Source organism: Dermochelys coriacea, chromosome 2, assembly GCF_009764565.3.
Source record: "Dermochelys coriacea isolate rDerCor1 chromosome 2, rDerCor1.pri.v4, whole genome shotgun sequence".
Classification (NCBI taxonomy): domain Eukaryota; kingdom Metazoa; phylum Chordata; order Testudines; family Dermochelyidae; genus Dermochelys; species Dermochelys coriacea.
Window position 1 is genome coordinate 81,823,354 of NC_050069.1, and position 23,575 is coordinate 81,846,928.

At 40.6% G+C, this 23,575-nt stretch overlaps 1 protein-coding gene across 19 annotated transcripts in view; it reads left to right on the forward strand.

Annotated features, from left to right (window-relative positions):
- ZNF521 (zinc finger protein 521) overlaps positions 1-23,575 on the forward strand; it is a 267,984-nt gene that overhangs the window by 23,632 nt on the left and 220,777 nt on the right. The window lies entirely within an intron of this gene.

Consider the following 23,575-nt stretch of genomic DNA (forward strand, 5'->3'; position numbering starts at 1 on the left):
CCAGACTTATAGCATACAGTTTTACATGCCTTTTGACTTAAATTAAAAAAAAAAATGTCAACCGATGATACTGGTAAACAGGTTTGACTGCAGTTGGATAATGGATGAATTCATACAATGGTGGGTTATAGACTGGGATCTTATACTCCTTTGTTCTTAGCTGTTACAACAAATGAGCATACAGTGATCAATAAATGGAGGTTGAGGGGAATAACAGCAAATTGTTTTAGACTATAAATAAAAATGCAAACGTTAAGTGGCAGAATTGAATGCATATTGGACACCTGTTAACTTCTCACAAACAAAGCTGGGTAAATGGACCTGTAACTAGCTTGAGTCATTTAATTTGTGGGCAAAGAGGCAGTAGTCTAAAGACTTGGGCCCTGTTCATCCAGTGAGATCTTCATAGGTGACACATTTGCTCCCATGAAATCTTATTGAAGTAGTTTTATTTTTAGGTTTACAAACTATTATGATGGATGATACACAGATCAAAATAGACTGAATATCAGGGGAAGGGCATTTTATTTCCATTAAATAGTAAATTAGTTTGAACTATTAAGAGATGAAATTCAGTTATTATACAATACAGCTATCATGGGGCAGGCTTTGCATGATTATAATTTTGTGTGTGCAGGAAGCCAGTCCCATATATTAACCGTTTTATTGAAAGTGTATGTGTGTGTGTGTGTGTGTGCGTGTGTTTTAATTTACCTATTAACCCACTGGAGTCCAAAAAGGCCTCCAGTAGTATAGACAGACAATAAGTGGCACTACAGCTGATTCAGAATGAAGTGGAGAAAGGAGACAGACGGAGGAGTAGAGAGTAGGCAGAAGCAGAAGAAATGTCAAGGGAAGAAACTGAATTTGTTGAAGGATTTTAATCCCAAACCTAGGTTGTGGAGGATGAAAATATGATGCAATGTGGAAGTATTTGTAATATCAGGAGATATGTTTTACCTTTTCTCTCTCTTTCCTTGCCATTTCTTGTTTAAATATTGTTCTGTCTTAAATTTAGGCGATTCAGCCCTTCCCTAATCACTCCTGCAAGTTCTTAGTACTTGAATTGGCCCTACTTGAGGCAATGTCTCCTGTCTGTGACTGGTGAGGCACTGTTTCTGGCCAGATGGCTTTTCTCTATTTTATCTTATTCTGGTGTATTATTATTTTTCTGTCTCCTCTTTTGTTATCTCTTCTGTTCTATCTTCTTTGGTTTTCCCCAGTCCCGCAACAAAAATTTCCTCCTCAGTGCCCCTTTTCCTGCCTCAAATCCCCCTTATTCTTACCCTGCTTTCTCCCTTATTCTGGTGCTTGCCCTACCCCTTTCTTGCTTCTTTTTCCCAATTCGCTCTCCATCCCCTGCAGTCCCGTGATTTCTCCCAGGCAGTAGGTTTTCTGCTCACATTGCAAGCAGCATGAACTGAACAGTGCTTCCACACCATAGCTGGGGAAGTGAAAGAGAAAAAGTCCTCAAGCACTGCTCCTGATCTACATCACCTTTGGCCTTGCTACAAGGCAAATGGTACCATGCTAAATGAGGGCTAGAGTGAGTTTGCAGTTTGAGTCAATTTGGAAGAAAAAAAGTTTGTTTTTGAAGGGAGGTATTTAAGCCCCTTTAAGAAAAAAACCCCCAGACTATATCACTCTTGCTAGAAAATGGATGGTTGTTAATGGGTTGCAGCAAGAGGATTCAAAATAACAAAATCCTTTTGTCTGCTTTTGCTCATAGAGTGCCAGGTAGGCAAAGAAGCCAACCCTCCTTTGCATAAAATTACAAATGATCTGCATGTATATATTTATAAGAGAGTAAAATGGAGGAAATGACCAGTTTAGCGGAACAGGTTCCCATTCCTTCGCTCTTCAGAAAACTCCTAAAAATAAATTAAACAGGTTCTTGTTAATAGGAAGTGTGTACCTGGGCCAAGAATAGTATAGATGTTATAGAACTAGGGCATGAAATGTATTGACTCTTGTGTTTTGTGCTCATTTCTACTATATTTGTTAGAAACAGTTATTAGACAAGTAGCTCTGTAATAGAAGCAATAGTTATAATGCACATGAAATAAATGGTGTTTGTTTTTAGCATCTGTCAAGTTCTACCCAACTCACAATTAAATTAGTGGAAAAACTCTCTGACCAACGTCAGTGGGTGCAGGGTCAGGATCAAAGCTTCATTACAAAAATATAACCACGTTTGGGTTTTTTGAGCAGCCCCCCTTCTTCCTAACCAATAGCATCTATTTCTATCTCTGTTTTTTCTTTTTCAAGAAAGTCTATGAAACTAGTAGGCACTGAAGAGCGGTATAGACCCTTTTAAAAGCAGTTTGTCCATAATGTTCAAACTTGGGTGTCTCAAGTTAAGCTCCTAAATCTAAATTCTGTTTCCTACATCAGTATTGCTTGTCTTTCAAAAGTGCCTGAGCACTTGCAACTTGCATGGATTTCAGTGATCTTTGGAGGTGCTCCTGTAGTGGACATGGAGCTACTTTTTAATAGTTTATAAATACTGTATTTTGACCCTGTTGTTCAGATGGTTGATGTGGGACTATACTGGGTTAAATCAACAGGGTTGCTGGGAAAACAGACAGGAAGGCAAAACAGTGACTCTTGTATGAGAGACACCTCTTAGCAGAGCCTTTGTTGTTTGTTATAGGCTAATGGGAGAGTCATTGTCCCAAGGAGACTGGCTCACCCTCCTGTTGAGCCTACCAAACTGATAGCACTCCTGAAAATCAGGTCATTCTGATTTCGGCTCTCATATCTATATTTAAGTTGTAACCTGAGGCACCCAATTTTGGCTTTTTTGAAAATTTTGGCTTTCTTCTACTGAGACTGCTACGCCAATCTGGATGGATACAGTAAACTTGCTTTGTCAAATCTCCTTTCTGTTCTCTTCTCCAGAGACAGAAGTAGGACTGAGGCTGGTGATTCTTGGAGGAGTATCAGTTTTACTTTGCAGGCTCAATCTTGAGTATCCTGAATTGCTGTTTTGTCACTAAGTTATGTAAGGAAGGGAAGAGAGGCTATCCATAGTTGGTTCTTTCCATCCAACAGATTGTTGGTGGGGTTGAATTTTATGCTTGCTTTCTGGAGGAGGGGATAGTTGCTCTTTTATCCTAATGTGTATGCTGTGATCTTTTCAATTTGGGCCTGATCCCAATGCCACTGAAGTCAGTGGAAAGACTCCAGTTGACTTCAGTGGGTGATGGATCAGGCCCTTTATGAGATATGCAGTAGTATTTTTTTTTCCTATCATAACTTTTTTTTGTGCTGACATTTTATATGAAAAAAGCTGATGTTTTATTCATGTTAATTGTTCACACCTAAAACGTTCTTGGAATATAGATAATGGATTAAGGAAAAAAAGACAGAATTTTTCACACTATGTATTCACCAGTATGTAAGACACTGAACTACGTTAACTTAGTCTCCTGAAAAGATGAGTTGTAAAGGTATAGTAATAATAGAGAAGTTCTCCTTCTGATCTTAATGGTCTTCACTTTGTTCTTCTCACAAGGTTGTGTTTTTAATAACTCATGGATCATTTGCTAGCTGTCATTCTCTGAGTAAAGCTGTGATATCAAACAAAGAATCCTGGTAGCATTGCCGTTGATTATGAGGTGATTCTTTAGATGTGTTTGTGTGGAGCCCCCTGTAAGATGCAAATGTGCCTCGTGTACGTGAGATAGGATTTTTTGAATGCCAGTGTCCAAGACCATAGATGCATCATGTTTCCATGCAGGGCCAAAATGGATGGGGCCGCCACAGCCTTCCCTCAGTTCCCTTTTAGTGCCCGAGCAGGGAGATGGAACCCAGCCAGTGTCTGCCCTACAATTCTCTTCAGAAACCCTACATTGGTTCCTTTAAATCTCTTCCAACCTATTTGGTGAAGATCTCTTACCACAAACTGATCAGTTCCCCAGTACACTGCCTTGTATAGCGGGACAAGGCACTTTGGGCCGATCGCCACAACTTGCATCAGAATCCAATTCCTCAGGGTTCAAACTATGCCTGTCTTGTGATGGAACTGTTTTTGTCAAGGGTGGATACAGCCTAGAGAACCACATCCCAAATAAGTTTTCTGTGTGGTAAGTCCTTCTCCACCAGGACCCACAGAGGAACACTCTGCTCAGCTCTTCTTGGGCAATCCATGTGGATGACTTCGGACTCAAAGGTAAGGAGTACAGTAAGGTTGGATAAACTAGTGTTAACTGGCACTCCCTTGGGCACTCTTCACTCTGGGATTGGGCACTGGAAAGAAGTGAAGGAGGATGCATGTAGAGTAGACACCAGTGATATAGGCCCCAACCACCTTAACATCAGTAAAGGCCGCTGTGTGCAAGACCTTGATGCCTATAGTCTGAGCACTGAGTCCCTCAGCACTGAGAGTCACAGAATGAGAAACCCGACACCAGTCCAAGGACTTCATGTATACTATAGAGATATGCATATCACTGCTGAACATGTTCCTGGTATTGAAGAGCTGCCTGTCACCCACTGGACTATGGGATATTGTGTAATTTGGGAAGGAGAGAGAGAGAGCGCACAAGCATGAGCATCTGGTGGTTAGAGCTCTTACCCAGGATGTGGGATATCCAAAATCTAGACCCCTTACTCCAGTGACTCTTAAATTATTTATCCACTGTGGAACAACTTCCACAGGAAAGACTCAAGGAGGCTCACATCAGAAAATCCTATCGCCCAGTTGTTAGAGCACGTACCTGAGAGGTAGCAGATCTCTGTTTAAGATGCTTCTCCATCTTTGGTGGACCAGGGTCTGCCACATCCCAGGTGAATACCCTAACCACGAGCCTAAAAGTTATGAGATAGCTCCTCCTCTGTCTCCCTCCCCTGCAGTTTCTTGCTAAAACAGCATACTCCAGGAGTGGTTTTGCAGCTGAGAATTGATAGCAGAGAGAGGTGCCTCCATGCAGCCTGGACATGGATGTTTATCTCTGTGAGAGGGGCAGGGTTTAGCACATACTCCTCTTGTTGGCATTGCCCATTGGCTGGCTTAGGCAGCTCCATGCCTAGCATGCTGGCTTCGTGAATCAGAGTCTAAGGCTGTGTCTACATTGCCACTTTCAGCGCTGTAACGTGGGCAGTGTAGGCATACCCTTGGGAACCTAGACTCTGTACAATGAATGAGGAAAGAAGGATCCCTTAGGGTATGTCTACACTGCTCATGTTACAGCGTGGCCATGGCAGCGCTGTGACATGGGCAGTGTATACACGCTTTATCACCAGGGGAGAACTCTCCTGGAGATAATTTTTAAAAAACCACCCCAAACGAGCGGTGGTAGCTTATCGCTGGGAGCGCAGCGCTAAAACTTTTGTCGCTCGGAGGATGTTTTTTCACACCCCTGAACGACTAAAGTTTTAGCGCTGAAAATGGTGGTGTAGACAAAGCCTAACTCAGGCTTTGTGAATCACAGTGATTTTATAGGCAACTAAGTGTTAGGCGCTGTGATGCTCAGCACGCTTGAAATATACCCTCTTCCTATTCACTCAGCTAGGCCTCCTAGTGAACTACGAAAAATCATCTTGGATCCTATTACTTGATAGAGCTCATAGGAGCTCTGTTCTGTGAGAGTGTACCTTCCTGAAAACAGGTTCCTGATGCACAGGATAGAATCACACCTGATTATGATGGAATGGATGCATGTGGAGCAGCTAGGTTGTATGATGGTTTGCGTATATGTGATGCTGCTAGCTAGACTTCACTTGCAGCCACTCCAGTTCTGGCTCAGGTCAGTCTGTTCCACAACAAAATTATGTTTGAGTTTCAAAGAGGATTCCAGCAGATGATGGAGGGAAGGCAAGAGGAGGCTTAAGGGAAAAGTCAAGGCTTGCAGATGAAAGCTGGACTGATGAATTCTGAGGGGAAAGTGCTGGATGGGGAAAATGGCCAGTGGAAGCATGTGACTACAAGAACCAGGCTGAGGAAAAGACCAGCTAGTGAAGGAGAAATAGAGTTCATGAACAGGTTTGCTGAATTGGAGAATGAAGAAGGGGTGCAACAGGCAGTAACTGAAGGTGGGAAGGCCAGGAAGAAGAGAAGAGCGGCAAGTCCTATAAGAAACCCAGAGTTGGGAGTCCCAGCAGGACACGTGACGACTTGCCGAAGATTGCAAAAGGGAATAAAAGACAAGAGGACTTGCAGCCGGAAAGAATAGGAGGAAGGTCAGAGAATCACACCATCACCAGGAAAAGGCAGATCTATGTTGTTGGAGACTCCCTACTAAACAGGCCTATCAGCAGAGCTAATTTGGAGAACAGAAGGGTGCGATGTCTATTGGGAGCTAAGATATGTGATGTGGATCTGAGGCTGAAGAAGATTCTAATGGGAGCAGGAAGGACACTGTTTGTCCTTCATGTTGGAACAAATGATACAGCTAGATTCTCACTGGAACATATCAAGGGAGACTATGCCAAGCTGGAGAAGACGCTTAAAGAAATTGGAGGCTCAGGTGATCTTCAGTGGGATGAGAGGAGGAGAATGAAGGTTATGACAAGATTATGATAATCAACAGATGGCTCAGGCAGTGGTGCTATAAGGAGGGCTTTGGGATGTTTGACTACTCAGAGGCATTCATGGACAGAGGACTGTTCTCATGGAATAGACTCCACCTGAGAAGGAAGGAAAATAGAATTCTGGAATGGAGGTTGGCACAACTCATTAAAAGAGCTTTAAACTAGAAACTTGGAGGAGACAAAAAGAAAAGGAGTACTTGTGGCACCTTAGAGACTAACAAATTTATTTGAGCATAAGCTTTTGTGAGCTGAAAGCTTATGCTCAAATAAATTTGTTAGTCTCTAAGGTGCCACAAGTACTCCTTTTCTTTTTGCGAATACAGACTAACACGGCTGCTACTCTGAAACCTTGGAGGAGACAGTTGGGAGATGCTCATATAATCTCCACACCAGATTTTTAACACTGAGAGGGAGGAAAATCAAGTAAAAAGGATACAGCAATGGGAAAGGAACAGCAGTGGATAGAAGAATGGACATTTAAAAGAAAGGTGGTGCTGATACCAATGATGCTAACAGTCAGGTAGGTGATATTGGCAATAGAATGACTGTAACCCAATTGGGTGAGGAATGTGGGAGAAACCAAGCAGCAACACTTAAGATGTTTGTATACCAATGCAAGAAGTAACAAAGTGGAGGAACTAGAACTACTTGTGCAGGAAATGAAACCAGATATTACAGGGATAACAGAAACAAGATTGAATAGTAGTCATGACTGGAGTACAGGTGTTTTGAAGGGTATGTGCTGTTCAGGAAAGACTGAAATAAAGGCAAAGGTGGTGGAGTAACGTGTATTGATTACGAGGTAGATAGTAAAGAAATTAGAAGTGATGGAATAGATAAGACAGAGTCTGTTTGAGCCAAAATCACTTTGGGGAAGAAGCTACTAGAGATTATCTTGGGAGAGTGCTTGGGGTATGCTGCATACCCCCAGGATCCGATTTGGGTAAGCATAGAGACCTCTTTAATGTTTTTAATGAAATAAATACTACTGGCAATTGTGTGATTATGGGAGCCATTAACTTCCCAGGTATAGATTGGAGGACAAGTGCTACGAAGAATACAGTAAAAGCTTTGTTAATCGGCATGTTTAGGGAATCAGGGGTGCCAGTTAGTCAAAAATTCAGGTAACTAAGAGTTATACTTACCAATGGAATACCAATTTTCAAAGAATTAGAATACAATGAAATGAATAAAGTATTAAAATAGTATACAGATACTCACCAATCTAGTAGTAGTACTGCATTGCAGAGTGGTTGGTTTCTTGAAGCATTTAGATGTATACAAGTAAAGTTTTCTATACAGTAGGTTATTTTATGACACTGTATATCACTATAGGCAGTGCATAGCGTACACCCAGATCACTAAAAATACATTTAACACAAAAACTATACTGAACATAATTTAATCTTTCTTTGATGATTCAGAAGACACTTCAGGATCTTGCAGTTCCTCAGGGTCATTATTATCAACATCAATTATCATTGTAGATGTAGAAGGTGTAAGAGATTGGGCTGAATATATACACCCTGGAAGCTGCTTTTTTGAATGAATTCCTGGTATTAGCTTGCTTACTTGTTTTCTGCCTCTTGCATAAAAGTAGAGTGCAGAATGAGCAATTGCATAACCTCCTGGGCAGTATAACATGGCTGCATTTTTGCAAATTTAACTATTATGTCAAAAGCTGAAGCAGCCTTTCCTCATGTTATTTTGTCCTCTTCACTAAAATCATCTCCTTCACTGTCTTTATCAGTGTCCTTTGACTTTTCAGGATTCAAAACATTCTCTATTATTTCTGTATCAGTAACAGTATGTGTCACTTCAACCTCCTTGTCAGCTTCAACCCATTCTTCTATCTCACTTTCATGAGGTTTGTTGATTGGGTGTGAAGAAAGAGTATCCTTCACCATCTGATTGTTTCAATGAAAATGATGAATATAAAACACTGTCTAGCTGCTCTAATTTAGGCATATGCAGAGTATGGCATTGATCAATAGCTTTATTTGACTCACAGCTAGCAAAAAAATCAAGCAATTGTCCTTTCTGAGTCTTTATGCTGTATATCATGGACGAGCCAACATTGTACTCTTGAATCAAAACATTCTATTCTTGCCTTTTTCAAGACGTTTACAAATATCTATTTTCTGTTTTAATGTCAACACAAGTCTCACGCTTCTCTCCTTTGCTTTTTGCTGGTATTTTGAATGCCATAATGGTAGGGTGGCATTGATATTTAACAATAAACACAGGATAATACACCAAGTAATAAACCAGCTGATCGCAATGGCAGATATAAATAGAAAGAACACCATTTGACTCTTCTTGGCTAACTCGAGCATAGTCCGACTGCTCTTGGAAATACTCTGGTCCCAAATAGCATTGGCATCAATTCTGGTTAGCTCGGCATTGGTCCCAGTTACTAGATTGAAGATGTGCTGGTTTCTAGAGCTTTCTGGTTTGTAAAGTGATGAATTACACCTCTCTTACTGTAGTAGGGCCTAGATTTTCCTGGATGTGATAGCTGACAGATTCCTTCACCAAATAGTCACTGAACCAACAAGAGGTGATGCCATTTTAGATTCGGTATTGATGAGTAGTGAGGACTTCATAAAAGAACTGGTTGTAGGGGACGACCTTGGTACATGTGATCATGATCTAATTTGTTTTAAACTAAATGGAAGACTGAACAAAAACAGATCTGCAACTAGGGTCCTTTCAAAAGGGCTAACTTTAAAATGTTCAGGGAATTCGTTAGGGAAAGCTGACTGGACCGAAGAACTCAAGGATCTGAATGTGTGAAGACTTGGAATTAGTTTTTTGCAAACTTGGAATTAAAGTATCTGAAGCCTGCATCCCAAGCAAGGGGAAAAATTCATAGAGAAGGTTTACAGACCAAGCTGGATGAACAACCATTTCAAACGGGTGATTAAGAGACAGCAGAAAGCCTAAAGCAATGGAAGATGGGATGGATCAGCAAGGAAAGCTACCTCTTGGAGGCCAGAAAGTGTAGGGATAAAGTCAGATCTGCCAAAAGCCAATTAGAGTTGGACCTTGCAAAGGGAATTAAAACCATAATAAAACATTCTATAGCCATATAAATAAAAAGAAAACAAGAAGTGGGACTGCTAACCACTGAGAATGGGATAGAGATAATCTGTGCATGGTCTCACACCTAAACAAATACTTTGCCTTAGTTTTTAATAAGGCTAATGAAGAGCTTAGCGATAGTGGCAGGGTGGCTAATGGGAATGATATGGAGGTAGAAATTACCATATCTGAGGAGGAAGTCAAACTCAACACTTAATGGCACTAAATCAGGGGGCCCAGATAATCTCCAGCCAAGAATATTACAGAAACTGGCATATGAAATTGCAAGCCCAGTAGTAAGGATTTTTAATGAATCTGTAAACTCTGAGATTGTATTTTATGACTGGAGAATTGCTAATATAGTTCTTATATTTGAGGAAGGTGGAATAAAGTGATCCAGGAAACTACGGGCCTGTTAGTTTGACCTCAGTTGTTTGCAAGGTCTTGGAAAAATTTTGAAAGGGAAAGGAGTTAAGGACATAGAGGTAATTGAGATAAAATACAACATAGTTCTTCAAAAGATAGATCATGCCAGATCAACCCACTCTCCTTCGTTGAGAAGATAACTGTTTTTTTAGACAAAGGAAATGCAATAGATCTAATCTACCTAGATTTCAGTAGGGCATTTGATACAGTTCCATATGGGAAATTATTACTTAAATTGGAGAAGATGAGGATTAATATGAGAATTGAAAGATGGATAAGGAACTGGTTAAAGGGAAGACTACAGTGGGTCATACTGAAAGGTGAAATGTCAGGCTGGAGGGAGATTATTAGTGGAAATCCTCAGGGATTGGTTTTTGGACAAATCTTATTTAACATTTTTATTACTGACCTTGGCACAAAAAGTGAGTGTGTGCTAATAAAATTTGCTGCTGATAAAGTTGGGAGGTACTGCGAATATGGTGGAGGACTGAAATATCATATAAGATGATTTGGACTACTTTGTAAAATGTAGTACTAGAAATGGGATGAAATTTAATAGTGCAAAGTACAAGGTCATGCATTTAGGGTCTAACGGCAAGAATTTTTACTATAAACTGGGGACGTATCCATTGGAAGTGATGGAGGAGAAGAAAGATCTGGGTGTATTGGTTGATCATAGGATGCCTGTGAGACACCAATGTGATGTGGCTGTGAAAAAGACTAATGCAGTCCTAGGATGCATCAGGTGAGGTATTTCCAGTAGAGAAAGGGAAGTGTTAGTAGCATTATACAAGGTACTGGTGAGATATCATCTGGAATACTCTGTTTAGTTCTGGTCTCCCATTTTTAAGAAAGATTAATTCAAACTGAAACAGGTGCAGAAAAGGGCTGCTCAGATGATCTGAGGAACGGAAAATTTACCTTATGAGAGGTGACTCAAAGAGCTTGGTTTGTTTAGCTTAATTCTTCTTAACCAAAAGAAGGCTGAGAGGAAATATGATTGCTCTCTATAAAAACATCAGCGGGATAAATAACAGGGAGGAAGAAGAATTATTTAAATTAAGCGCCAATGTGGATAAAAGAACAAATGTGTATAAACTGGCCATCAACAAGTTTAGGCTTGAAATTCAATGAAGGTTTGTATCAGAGGAGTGAAGTTCTGCATCAGCCTTCCAAGGGGAGCAGTGGGGGAAAAAAACCTAACTGCCTTCAAGACTGAGCTTGATAAATTTATGGAGAGGATGATATAATGAGATTGGCTACGTGCCACTGTAGGCAATTTGCGACTAATAACAGCAAATATCTCAAATCGCTGGATGGGACACTAGATGGGGAGGGCTTTGAGTTACTACAGAGCCTTCAAAGTACTACAGTTGTCTGGTTGGTGGGTGTTGCCCACAGGCTATGGGTCCAACTGATTGCCATATCTGGTTTTGGGAAGGAATTTTCCCCTGGGTCAGACTGGCAGAGACCCTGGGTTTTTGCCTTCCTCTGAAGCATGGGGCACTTGCAGGTTAAACTTGTAAATGGTTGGTTCTCTGTAACCTGAAGTCTTTTAAATCATGATTTGAAGATTTCAGTAAATCAGCTAGAGATTACGGATCTATTACAGGAGTGAGTGGGTGAGGTTCTTTGACCTGCAATATGTAGGAGGTCAGATTAGATGATCATGAAAGTCCCTTCTGGCAATAAAGTCTCAGAAGATGATGGTTTCACTTCGTGTTGTTACAAAACTGAGTTGGTGGAAAGAATCTGGAAACATGCATGAAGGGATACCATTCTCTAGGCCTTCCCCACCAAAGACCTTAATCATAGATACATCATGTAGGGAAGCCCATTTGGACCATCTACAAATGCAAGAGTCTTGCTCCCCAGAGGATATGGGACTCCACATCAATGTCCTGGAGCTCAGAGACATCAGGCTAGCCTGTGTAGTCTTCCTCCTGTTCTTCAAAACTCCACAATGTAGATCTTGGTAGATAAAAACTCTGTGATGCACTAGATAAACAGATAAGGAGGCACATGCTCATTTTCCCTCTGCCTGGAAACAATCAAGCTCTGGCTGTGATGTAATTGAGGTGGAATAATCCCCACAGCTCTTCATTCCTGGGCGTCAGCAACAACCTGGTGGACTTGCTCAGCAGACAGTTGGTCATCACTCGAGTGGTTCCTGTCCATCATAGAGACAGTATTCCTCCATTGCTGGGCCCTGCTTGCCACTAACGTTAATATCAAGTTGTAGAACTCTTATTCTAGAGTGGGTATGAGTCTAGGTCGTAATCAGATGCCTTCTTTCTGCAGTGGTCCTAAAGCCGTCGTGTATGTCCTTTCACAAAACCTCCTAGTCCTGTCAAAGGTCACAAAGCCACTATCACTCTCATAGCTCCATACTAGCTGAGGCAGGTTTGGCTAGCAGACCTACTACAAATGTCCATCCAGTCTCCAGTCCAGCTCCCAGACTGCCCAGACATGATCTCTCAACAGTGTAGCCAGATATGGCATCCAGACATGAAGTTGTGTGTATCTGCACGTGCACTGGCATGGCTGTTGGCTGGTTGAGTACTGTGGACAGAGACTACTCCCTACAGGTCCAGGAAATCCTGATATAGAGCAGGAAAATATCTTCAGAAGAATGTATTTGCCTCAGTGGAAAAGGTTCTCAACATGGACAGCCCAAAATGGTCTAGACCTGGTCAGAGCCTTGGTAACTCTGATTCTCAACTACGTATGGCATTTAAAACAGAATGGCCTCTCATTCAACTTTATTAAGGTCCACTACACATCGATTTCAGCTTGCCTTCTGCCTGTACAGTCATGTTTTAGTCTTCTCACCAGCCAGTGGCAATTGCTTCAAGCACTTATGGTCAAGCCTCCCTATACAACATTCCATAGGGAAAGCTGGTGCTGTGACATCACCCTGAAGTTCATTCTAGAGAATTTGGAATTTCATCTAAACCAGTCAGTCAACCTGCCTATCTCCTTCCCAAAGTCAGAAGAAAAGAAATCACATACTATATGTATTCAGGGCTTTGTTTTATTGCATTGATGGAACCAAATTGTTCATACTGTTGTCCCCATCTATTTATAGTCCTTTCCAGGCATTCTGAAGTTAAAGCCATCTCCTCCGAGGATATTGAAATTTGGTAAGACAGTGTATCTCTGTGTTATTTGGCTGGTGCACCTCTCCCTTGAACATCAAGGCTCACTTCACCACAGTTAAATGACCTTATCTACCTGCTTCAGAAATATGCCAATTTCTGAGAGTTGCAAGGCAGCAGTGTGGAATAACCAACTGACTTTTGTCAGTGATACATTGTACTTAGCTGGCAGAGCTGATGCCGAATTCAGGAGATCAATACTACAATCAGTGTTTGACTGATGCAGCTAGAACTCCTCATTCCCATCATCCTGACAGGATGCTGCTTGCCAGTCACCTGCAGTGGGATTCACACCGATGCATCCTTGATTAACTATTCTTGTTGTTGTGTCAGCGGTTCTTCAGAATGGTGGTGTCAGCATGGATCCCACGACCTGCCATCCATCCACACTTTTTGGAGACCCTAGCTATCAGGGGCTTTGTATTACAAGGGAACTGAAGGAGGGTTTTAGCATCTCTTCCCTCTGTGCCCTCATAAGAGAGAACAAGGAGGCACAGGGTACATATATGGCCCCAATGGACACAGCTAGTTTAAACTCCCCTCCTCTCCCCAAAAAACCAACCCCCCCAACCCTGATCTCATGCCCATTTTATGCACATGCACAATAAGATCCACACTGACTACAACATCTCGAAGAACTACAGTTACTGGGTAACTGTTTTTTACTACATAAGTCTCTATTATATTGGAATGTTTATAATATGTTCTATAATAAAAAAACTTGTTTCCATGATAGATTAGTTTTTTAGGTTGTGAATTTTCTGCATCAGCTAAAATTATTTTCTTAAAATACTTGCTGTTTTTATTATTTGGTGCTTGCTTTAATGACCATTAACAAATGAACTGAATGGGAGGTATAACAGATTATCATTATTTACAGTATATGTTCATTTGGCTTTCAAGCTACAATTTTAATAAAACACTCAAACCTCTTTAAATATTTTGCTTAATATAGTTTTAAAAGAACCTTAATTCATATTGTTTATAAAATAAGTGCAGAATGTAAAGGCATATGGATGATAAGATGGTATTTCATGTTAGTGCACTGTCTGTGTAAGACCCATTTTGTGATTTGAAGTTTCAGGTCTGTGTGTGGGAAACACTTTATGGACGTGAGTGTTCTTGGAGGGGAAAGGTAACTAAAAACACACACTGCTTGCCCACATGGTATTGGGGTAACTTACTTATACCTGGTGGTTCTGAAACGCTTGCTTTGCTTTCTTACAGTAAAAGAAGTTACAGTAGTTGGAACAGTGGTAGTAATGGATTGGGTTGATACAAAGGAAAAGCATGGTGCTTGTCTTATGTCACCCTCTTTCTACAAGAACAATTGAGTATGTTGAGATCATACAAATTGTTCTGAGCTGTACCATATATTTTCTTAGAACAGGTATGTCTGTTTTAAATACCTGAATTAGGAAAACGTAATTAATCTTTAAACATAATGGACTAATTAAATTATGCCCTAGTTTTAAAGGGGTTTAACTCCTGTTAACATCAGAAGCTGCACTCCGTTATGCTAAAGCTGAAAATGATTGAGTGTATTCAGCATGACTCAAGATATGTTACATATATTTGTGCAAGTTGCTAATACCATTCCGAAATGGCTGATAGTTGAAGGAGACTGTTTTGTTTTAAATGTGGACTCTTCATGCTGCTAATTCTATATCCATGTATTTGTAGTAAGAGGTCAAGCCCTTAGCTGGGGATATCATTTGGGAATACTGTAATGAAAGTGAAATCTATGACCTCTTAATAAGCATCAGGAGAAGGAGATGGGGATCATTCTACTATATGCCCTGGGGGTATCTTCCTTTAAAGCAGAGGAGTTGGAACTGTTCAACTTTTTATTTTTTTCAGTTTTACCTTCAGGGGGAAATAGATCGATTTGGAGATGATTATTCCACAGTCTCTGAATCTTTCTTCTTCCTTGCTGCGATGGGAACACCTTGAAGTTTAAAGGGGTTGTGTCTTCTATGTGCATTGTAGAATAAACCCAGGGAATTTATGGGGACAGCAGTCCCCTTAACACAGTTAGTGTGATAGCAGGCAACCTTGGAACTAAAGTTTGTGGACTGAAAAGGTTATTTTAGTTAAATTTTACTGACCAAACATGAGAATTTGTCTGTATAAATGTGAGATTTGGGTTTTTTTGGGGTAAGTTTCTGGAAACACTTGGATGTATCTAGATGAGCTAATAGAACTGAGAATTATAATGGCAAATAGAACCAAATTAGAAAAGGTGAACCACTAATACTGTTTCAAAAAGACCAAACTTGATGGGGGATTTGGGATATTGGCTTAATAATATGAAACGATGGAATTTTTTCCATAATGTTTTTTGTTCAGATGTACTTCTTGTAATGTAGTAAAAACCAAACAAATCCCTCTTTGATAGTAGCTGTATTTATGGAGAAATACCTAAGTAAAATATATAATAATTCTTGTTCATAACTTTTTTCTTAAACAAGCAAAACAGTGAATCAACCGTGAGTTTTATATAATTTATTAATTCATGCAGAATGAATTGGGAGACATTCACTTGTGAACTCTCTATTCCTTGTTAAATTTTGACTTTTTTCCCCTAACTCTTTAAAATATTTCTATGGCATGTATGGAAAAGATGGGCTTCTTCAAATGTCTTTTAAAATGTATACTAAAGAAGCACATCTGTTTAAATTAATACAGTGTATTGGCACTTTATCAGTATATGTAATATATGGATGTTCACTAAAAATTTAATAGAATTATCTGTCACTCTTATTACCTCCCTAACTGTGAATAGAACTGGTGTCTCTCATTTGTTTTACTGCATCCCAGCAGAAAGTCCAATCAAATGACTGGAAGAGGGTTGGATGACTCATGTGGGGGAAGCTGGAGAAGGGTCAGGTTTTTGAGCATTTTGCAACCCTCTACCTAAGCTGTAAAAGCAATGAAGAGAGAAGCGGGAAGGCAGCTGCTGATTTACCTTTTTCTAACAAACATGGAGTTCAGCATGGGTGTGGAAAATCTTTAATATTGTTAATATAAAACCTCTATTTAACCATAAGAATTTTTGTTTAATTAAACAGTAGTTTTATATTAACAAAGGTGAATTTTTTGTAAAAGTTGAAAAATCTCCAGTCTTTCTTGTATATTCAAATGTAGAATCACTTTTCCATTGGCCTAAACTATATCAGTGTGTCAGAACTTGGCTTTCTGTATGATTTCTAATTATTCTTTTAAAACATATTTAAGTCACTTTGAACAAATTGTAGCGTTTGTTCTTCTTTGTGACGTTGGGAATTGGAATATTTTATATTACAGGGCAGTTTTTCCTTCAGTCAAAATCCGTGTAATCTACTGGATAGCATATTTTCCTTGTATTTCCCAAACCTATTTGATGAAATCCTGGCTCTGTTGAAGTTGATGAGTGTTTTACCAATGACTTCATTGGGGCCAGGATTTCACCTATTGAGTTCAGATACTCATGGGATAATTCTGTTACTAAAATTATTCAGATCAGAGATTCTCCTGTCAGATGGATCACTGCACTTTCAACAATCTTCATCACCCCCAAATATTTTGCATTTAATAAATGTCTAAACAACTCCTGCAGAAGAAGTGAAATATAGTCTGTAGTGTTAACCCTGTAATGCAGGCTGTTTGTGTGTGTGTGTGAGAAATCTTCCTCTATTACAACTCCAAATGCTATTTCAAATAGAGTAAGATTGAAGAGGATGAAGTGGAAAAATTCAGTGTCTCTTCTTAAATTTAAATTTTCTCTCCCTCCCTGTCTCACACTCTTTCATTTTTAGGATAGTTAAGCACTGGAATAGGATTCGAAGGGAGGTTGTGAAAGCCCTGTCATTGAAGGTTTTTAAGAACTGGTTTTAATAACACCTGTCAGGTATGGTCTAGGTATACTTGGTCCTGCCTCAATACAGGGGCTGGACTAGATGACCTCATGAGGATTCTTACAGCCCTAAGTTTTTATGATTGTCTTTGTTTTTTCTTGAGAAGAAATAATAAGTATGTAAAACCTATGTCTGTTTCTCTCTCACATGCACAGTTTCTGCTTTTTTCTCCCCCTCATCTTTATACTTCCTATTCTTTTGGTGAGTTTTTCTGCTGGAATGTTCTTTCCTCCCTTCCAATCCTTTTCCTACCAAAAGAGGGCCAGATGTCACCATGATTGGCTCTTCCTCTGGCTGGGGTGGGATGCATATATTTCCCTGTGATGTGAACTGAGTGCACTGCTCTGAAGTTCTCCCCACCTTTATTGCTTCTCTCCTTTTGCCTCTTCTCTCCCTCCTCCGGTGTGCCTCAGTATCCTACTCTTTCTGGTCCTTCTGTCCCTTTAAGATTTTCAGGATAGTCCTATTATCACTGTAATAGATACTTCAGCAACAATGGCAGAATGAAGCTGAGATGATCCTAGTGAGTTTTACTGTACAGCTTCTGCTGGGCCACATGTGATTGCATTATATGCAGGAAGCAGGAGCGTAGGTAGCAATTCTAGGATTTTCACAATCACCCCAGTTTTTCTGGGACTGATTGTGGGAACATTCCTGAGTTGATTGTAACAAAATAATTCTCAACTTCATTTATAATCTTGATCACAAAGTTTATTTTATTCTTCAACTTGTGTATACTTTATTATAATGCATTCATTCTCTCCCAGAGAGAGAGAGAGAGAGAATTAGTACCATTACAAAAACAATAAAATATTCCAAAAATGAATAAAGCAGATAACCTGGTATGGAGGAAAGGGTGGTGAATTTCACAGGCTTTAAATTTTACAACATAATCTGTCAATTTGGGCATGCTTGAAATGTAATGAAGATGAGTATACATGAACTGACCTGTTTCTTTCTGAATCCATTGTGCCTTTTTTTCTGTTACATTAAAATGACCGGTCAGTGCCTAATGATATACATAAAAAATGACTTGGTTAGTGCTCCTCTGTGGGCATAGTGAGAGGACTGTTACAAATTAAGGGCTAACTTCTACCCTTTGGAAAATTAATATGTTCAGATACTAAACCAAAATGATGCCCTGTATGGTGAACTGAGTATATCTCTTCCTACAATTTTGTTGAGACTAACATCTCCGTTAATGAATCTAATGCTGGGAGGATGGTAGAAGGGATTACCGGATGCAACTGATAAATAAATACATGTGCAGTGTGGGATATACTTTAAATGCTACTTAAATGTAGTAAATGTTATTTTCACAACACTTTTTCATTCTGTATAGTTCAATTATTCTACAACTATTTATGTACGAGACCAGGGGAAAGCAGCCAACTCTGCAATGGAAGATGACAACTAACCCCCAGTGGGAGACAGGGAACTCTGGCCAAGAAAAATAGGGCAAATCTCCTGCTCTCATGAAAAATGCCATGGCATTTTTACTTTACTGTCCACAAAGAGGTGACTGATCTTCACTTTTTAATGGTTCCATCAAAAAGACCTCCATAAGTATTGCCAAAGATATGCTTTTCAGAGGAGTAGCACTTGTTCATTAGTTTCAAAGTTGTTCATTGGTTTCCCCCTACAACTCCTTTTTTGGTCAGGATCCCTACAATTACAACACAGTGAAATTTCAGATTTAAATAGCTGAAAACATGAAATTTACGATTTTAAAAATTCCACGACCTTGAAATTGACCAAAATGGACTTTGAATTTGGTAGGGCCCTAGTAAGGGAAGGGGTTGGTCACCCCGCGTACATACATCGTATCTTGGATAGTGTATCATGGTGGTTGTTTGCTGAGCTCCCCTTTGTCAGGACGAGGGGTTGCTTTGCAGGCACCATGCCCCTTTTAGCACCCTTTTGCAGGCTCCTTAACAACTGCACGCAGACTTTCATATAGATAACACCTCCTGCCGGGGGCTGGGTTAGTAACTGAAAACTCTTCACCACCCTCAGGGTCCCAAAATAAAGTCCATCACCACATAACAGTCCATATACTTAGCTCAGGTGTCTTCTCTCACAACCAGGGCTCTTCTTCTGTCCCTGTCTGTTCTCACAGCCAGTCCTCCCTGTTCTTCCTAGCTGGAGCTTAGTCTTTCAGCACTGGCCTCGAGGGCTCCAAACTTCTAGAAAGGAGTCTCCTGCTCCCTGGCTCCTCACTGTCACAGCTTCCTGAGTCTCAGTGTCTTCCCCACTAGAGTCCTTCTCACTTTCCTGAGCTTTCCCTTCTTCACTTCAGCCTCCTGCTGCTTTTATAGGGCAATCACTCTGATCTCTCCAAGGTGTGACTCATTATATAATCACGGCTGGCTAGGTCCAGCCCTTAGGGGTCAGGTTACTCTTTCACAAATGGGCTAGCTGCCCCAAGTACTGCCTCCTGCTATTTGCACTGCTATGGCCACACTCTGTTTTTATCATGCTAGCTGGTTCGGAGCTAGTGTGGGTATGTATGTCTCCCCAAACTGGAATGTATATCTCCAGCTTGAAGTGCAGACATACCCTAAGAGGCACAAGTCCTCTTTTCCTTTACTTTCCCATTCCACTCTCACCAAAACATCATGTTTTCCCTGAAAAATCTGACAATCTTTCCAGTAGGCCCCTTGTTTTAGCTTAGTTGAATTGTGTACTTTGATATCCAGTCTTTTTAGAAAATGTCACCCCACCCTTAGGACTAATATTATAATGAAGGCTGTGATTCTGTCACGGAGGTTGCAGAAGTCTCTGGGGCCCTGGAGCAGGGGTGGTTTGGGGCAGTCAGCCCCCGTGGCCAATGCAGGGGCTAGCTCTCTGCTCCTGGGACCCCCAGGAGCTGCTAAGTTTTAGTCAGGGGTATTTATACTTTAACTCCTCGCTTAATGTTGTAGTTATGTTCCTGAAAAATGCGACTTTAAGCGAAATGATGTTAAGCAAATCCAGTTTCCCCATAAGAATTAATGTAAATGGGGGAGTTAGGGTCCAGGGAAATTTTTTTCACCAGACAAAAAACTGTATTATATATATATATACACACAGTATAAGTTTTAAACAATTTAGTACTGTACACAGCAATGATGATTGTGAAGCGTGGTTGAAGTTAGAGGGTGGAAGAGGATGGGATATTTCCCAGGGAATGCCTTACTGATAAATGATGAACTAGCATTCGGCTGAGTCCTCAAGGGTTAACACATTGTTGTTAATGTAGCCTTACACTACAAGGCAGCACGAAAGAAGGGAGGGGAGACAGCATGGCAGACAGACACACACTCCCTGTGTGCACATGCGAGAGAGACATGCATTGCCCCTTTAAGTACGCTGACACCACTCTAAGTATACTGCTTTTTTAAGTAGATCAGGAAGTTGAGACAGCGGCTGTGGTCAGCAGGCTCCCTCTGTCCTGAGCCCTGTCGTGTCCCCACCCTGCTCTATATGGAGAAGGGGTAAGTGGGGAGCAGGAGCAGGCGGAGGGCGGACACCCTGACATTAACCCCCTTCTCCTCATTCCCCCCCCCGCCCGCATAGCAAGTGGGAGGCTCCCGGGAGCAGCTCTAAGGCAGAGGGCAGGAGCAGCACATGGCAGTGAGGAGAGGGACAGCTGAACTGCTGGCAATTGATAGCCTGCTGGGTGGCTGCTGCACAAGGAACTTAGAGGAGAGGGGAGCTGATGGGGGGGGCTGCCAGTCCATCCAAGTTCCAAGCCCCCACCAGTTAGCTGCAACGGGCTGCTCCTCCTGCAAGCAGTGGACAAAGCAGGTGGCTGCCAAACAATGTTATAAGGGAGCATTGCTCAACTTTAAACGAGCATGCTCTCTAATTGATCAGCAACGTAACAATGAAACAACATTAACCGGGACGACTTTAAGTGAGGAGTTACTGTATTGTAAAAGTCATGGACAGGTCACGGGCCATGAATTTTTGTTTATTGCCCCTGACCTGTCCATGACTTTTACTAAAAATACCCGTGATTACATCTTAGCCTTAATTAAAATATAATGACCATACACCATCCTGACTCCCATCCTTTCAGAAATTCCTGAATGAAAGGAGGTTTTGTCATTTCTGAGGTATATTAAAAGAAACAACTCGGGACATTTTTCTGCTTGGTTACTTGCAGGAAAATTAACACAAACCATTGCTCTGTCATGAAGAAAATAGATTTAAAGTCACCCAGTTCTTCCATTGTTAAACCATGAGTAGATTTTAAGCCATTTAAAATTACTGATCCTGAAAAGCAAAGCTACAGCACCACTAAAGGGGTTCATAGAATGCATGGGTGAATGTGGAGGGGGACCAGGTGACAATGGATGAGATAGAAAAATTGCCATCGCTTTTCATAGCTAATTACTTACAGTTGAAACCCTGTACTTCATGCAGATAATTAGTAGCTTCAGTATTTTCATGCAAAGACAGACATACTTTTTTTTTAAATTGGTAATTTTGAATTTTTCTGCACTATTCATTGGAATATGAAAGTCTGTCTCTCAACATCTCACTCTGTTAGGTGTGGCCCCCATGAGCATAGTATCTGATTACCTCACAGTACCCCCGGGAGGTAGGAAGTACTATTATCCTCACTTTACAGATGGGGAAGTGGGACACACAGAAACTAAATGACTTGCCCAAGGTCACACAGGCATTCTGTGGCAAAGCTTGGATTGAACTTTGGTCTGCTACATCCCACGCTAACACCTAACCATGTATGATTTCCAAAATAAATCTCTCTTCATTGCAGGACATTCTGAAGATGATACTGTGGTACCTAGTCACAAAAGTAACTTAAGTATGGGGTGACAAGTGAAACTAGTCAGCCCTGGAGATATAAACTTTCCACCAGTTGCACAGGGATTTAACTTCTTGAGTCCCATTGACTTAAAAGGCCATTAAATAGGCAGGAAACTCCTCACGGTTTTGAAAGGTTAGGTGTTAATAGTTTTTCATTTTCTTTTAAAATCTATGTACAGGGGAAAACAAATTATGTGAGCTATCATAGGTGTGTAAAACTTACACCACGTGACATTGCAATGGCTCTAGCCAAGCCATTGAGATACATATTAACCAGATTAGGTGTTGTTTTGTTCTGACTGTACAAATGGACATAGTACAAGTGTGTGCTGCGTATTACAAGAATCTCACCCATGGCATGTTATGGTGTTGTTACGATGCTCTCTTTGCAATACAGGAGTTCTTTCATTAGTTGCACATTTCAGAGGCATACACTGGGGGGGGGGATCTACCTCTGTCTCACCCTTTCAAGAGGTGCAGTTTGCTCCTCCAGTATCCCTAGCCAGCTCTGCTGGCTGGTGCATGTGGGAATGGCATGGAAGGTAATAATCAGGACCCATACCCGCTCTCAAGAGAAACTCAGAATTGCAGTTGTGTCTGGACTTGAGAATGGCTTCTTGCATTACCTCCAGCCACACACACAAACGTTTGTACCCACACGGTTATGAACCACAATCTGGCCTTCATATTGTGCATAATATTGCATTAATTAGTGTTAATGCATGAATAAATGGTTATTCATTATGGCTGCTATTGCTGCTTTTCTAATCTAAATCAATCAGGTGTCCAAAACCCAAATTAAAAAAGGCCTAGTTCTTATTGCAAAACAGACAGAAATGGATTTCAAAATTAAACTTTCTTTTTGTGAATGGTTAGACTGTAAAAGCACATCCAAACTACCAGCCTTTCATCCTCTAAGTGATATCAACTAACCTAAATAAATTGTTCCCAGGCTGAGAATTCATACACTTGAAACACTTCAGGCCAGAATTTAACAGTTCAGGTTAAAAGTGTTTTCAGTGAACTTTCACAAAAAGTTCTCTCTTTCTTTTAAAACCGTGCTCCTGATTTGTCCCATTGTTTTGATTATTCTATAGTTTAAGTCTTTGTGCTTTGTACTTCTTCCTGGACTATAACCAAAAGAACCATCTGCTGTTGGGCAAGATGGTGCTGAAGGAAAATGTCAATGAAGAAAGGCACTACATGCCTGAGTACCAAGTTTTGGGCATTGAAAAACCAAAATGCTATTTAAAAAAAAATCAACACATGCAGCAAACAGAGAATAATCAGCACATCGCTTTGTTTTTAAATTTTTTTCTTTAAGTAATATGAAGCTTAAATGCCCCCAATTTCCTATTGGAGAGGAGGTTCCATGCAGGGAAAAAGAGAGGGGAATGTGTCCTGTTTCTCCAGTGATGTCACAGTTTTCATTACCATCTTGCACTTTGTCACTGATGTCTTTTGTGGGCATAGAATAGAAAATGGGTTGTATAGGAACTCAAACCACTGGAGAATCAAAGCAAAATGTGGGGACAATGCAGTAATAATAATTTAACTCATCAGGTTTATCAGCCATCCGTATCCATGATCTAGCTATGCTACATAGATTAGAACTATTACAGACTCTTATTTTTCAAAATCAAACAGAACTGAAAAGCA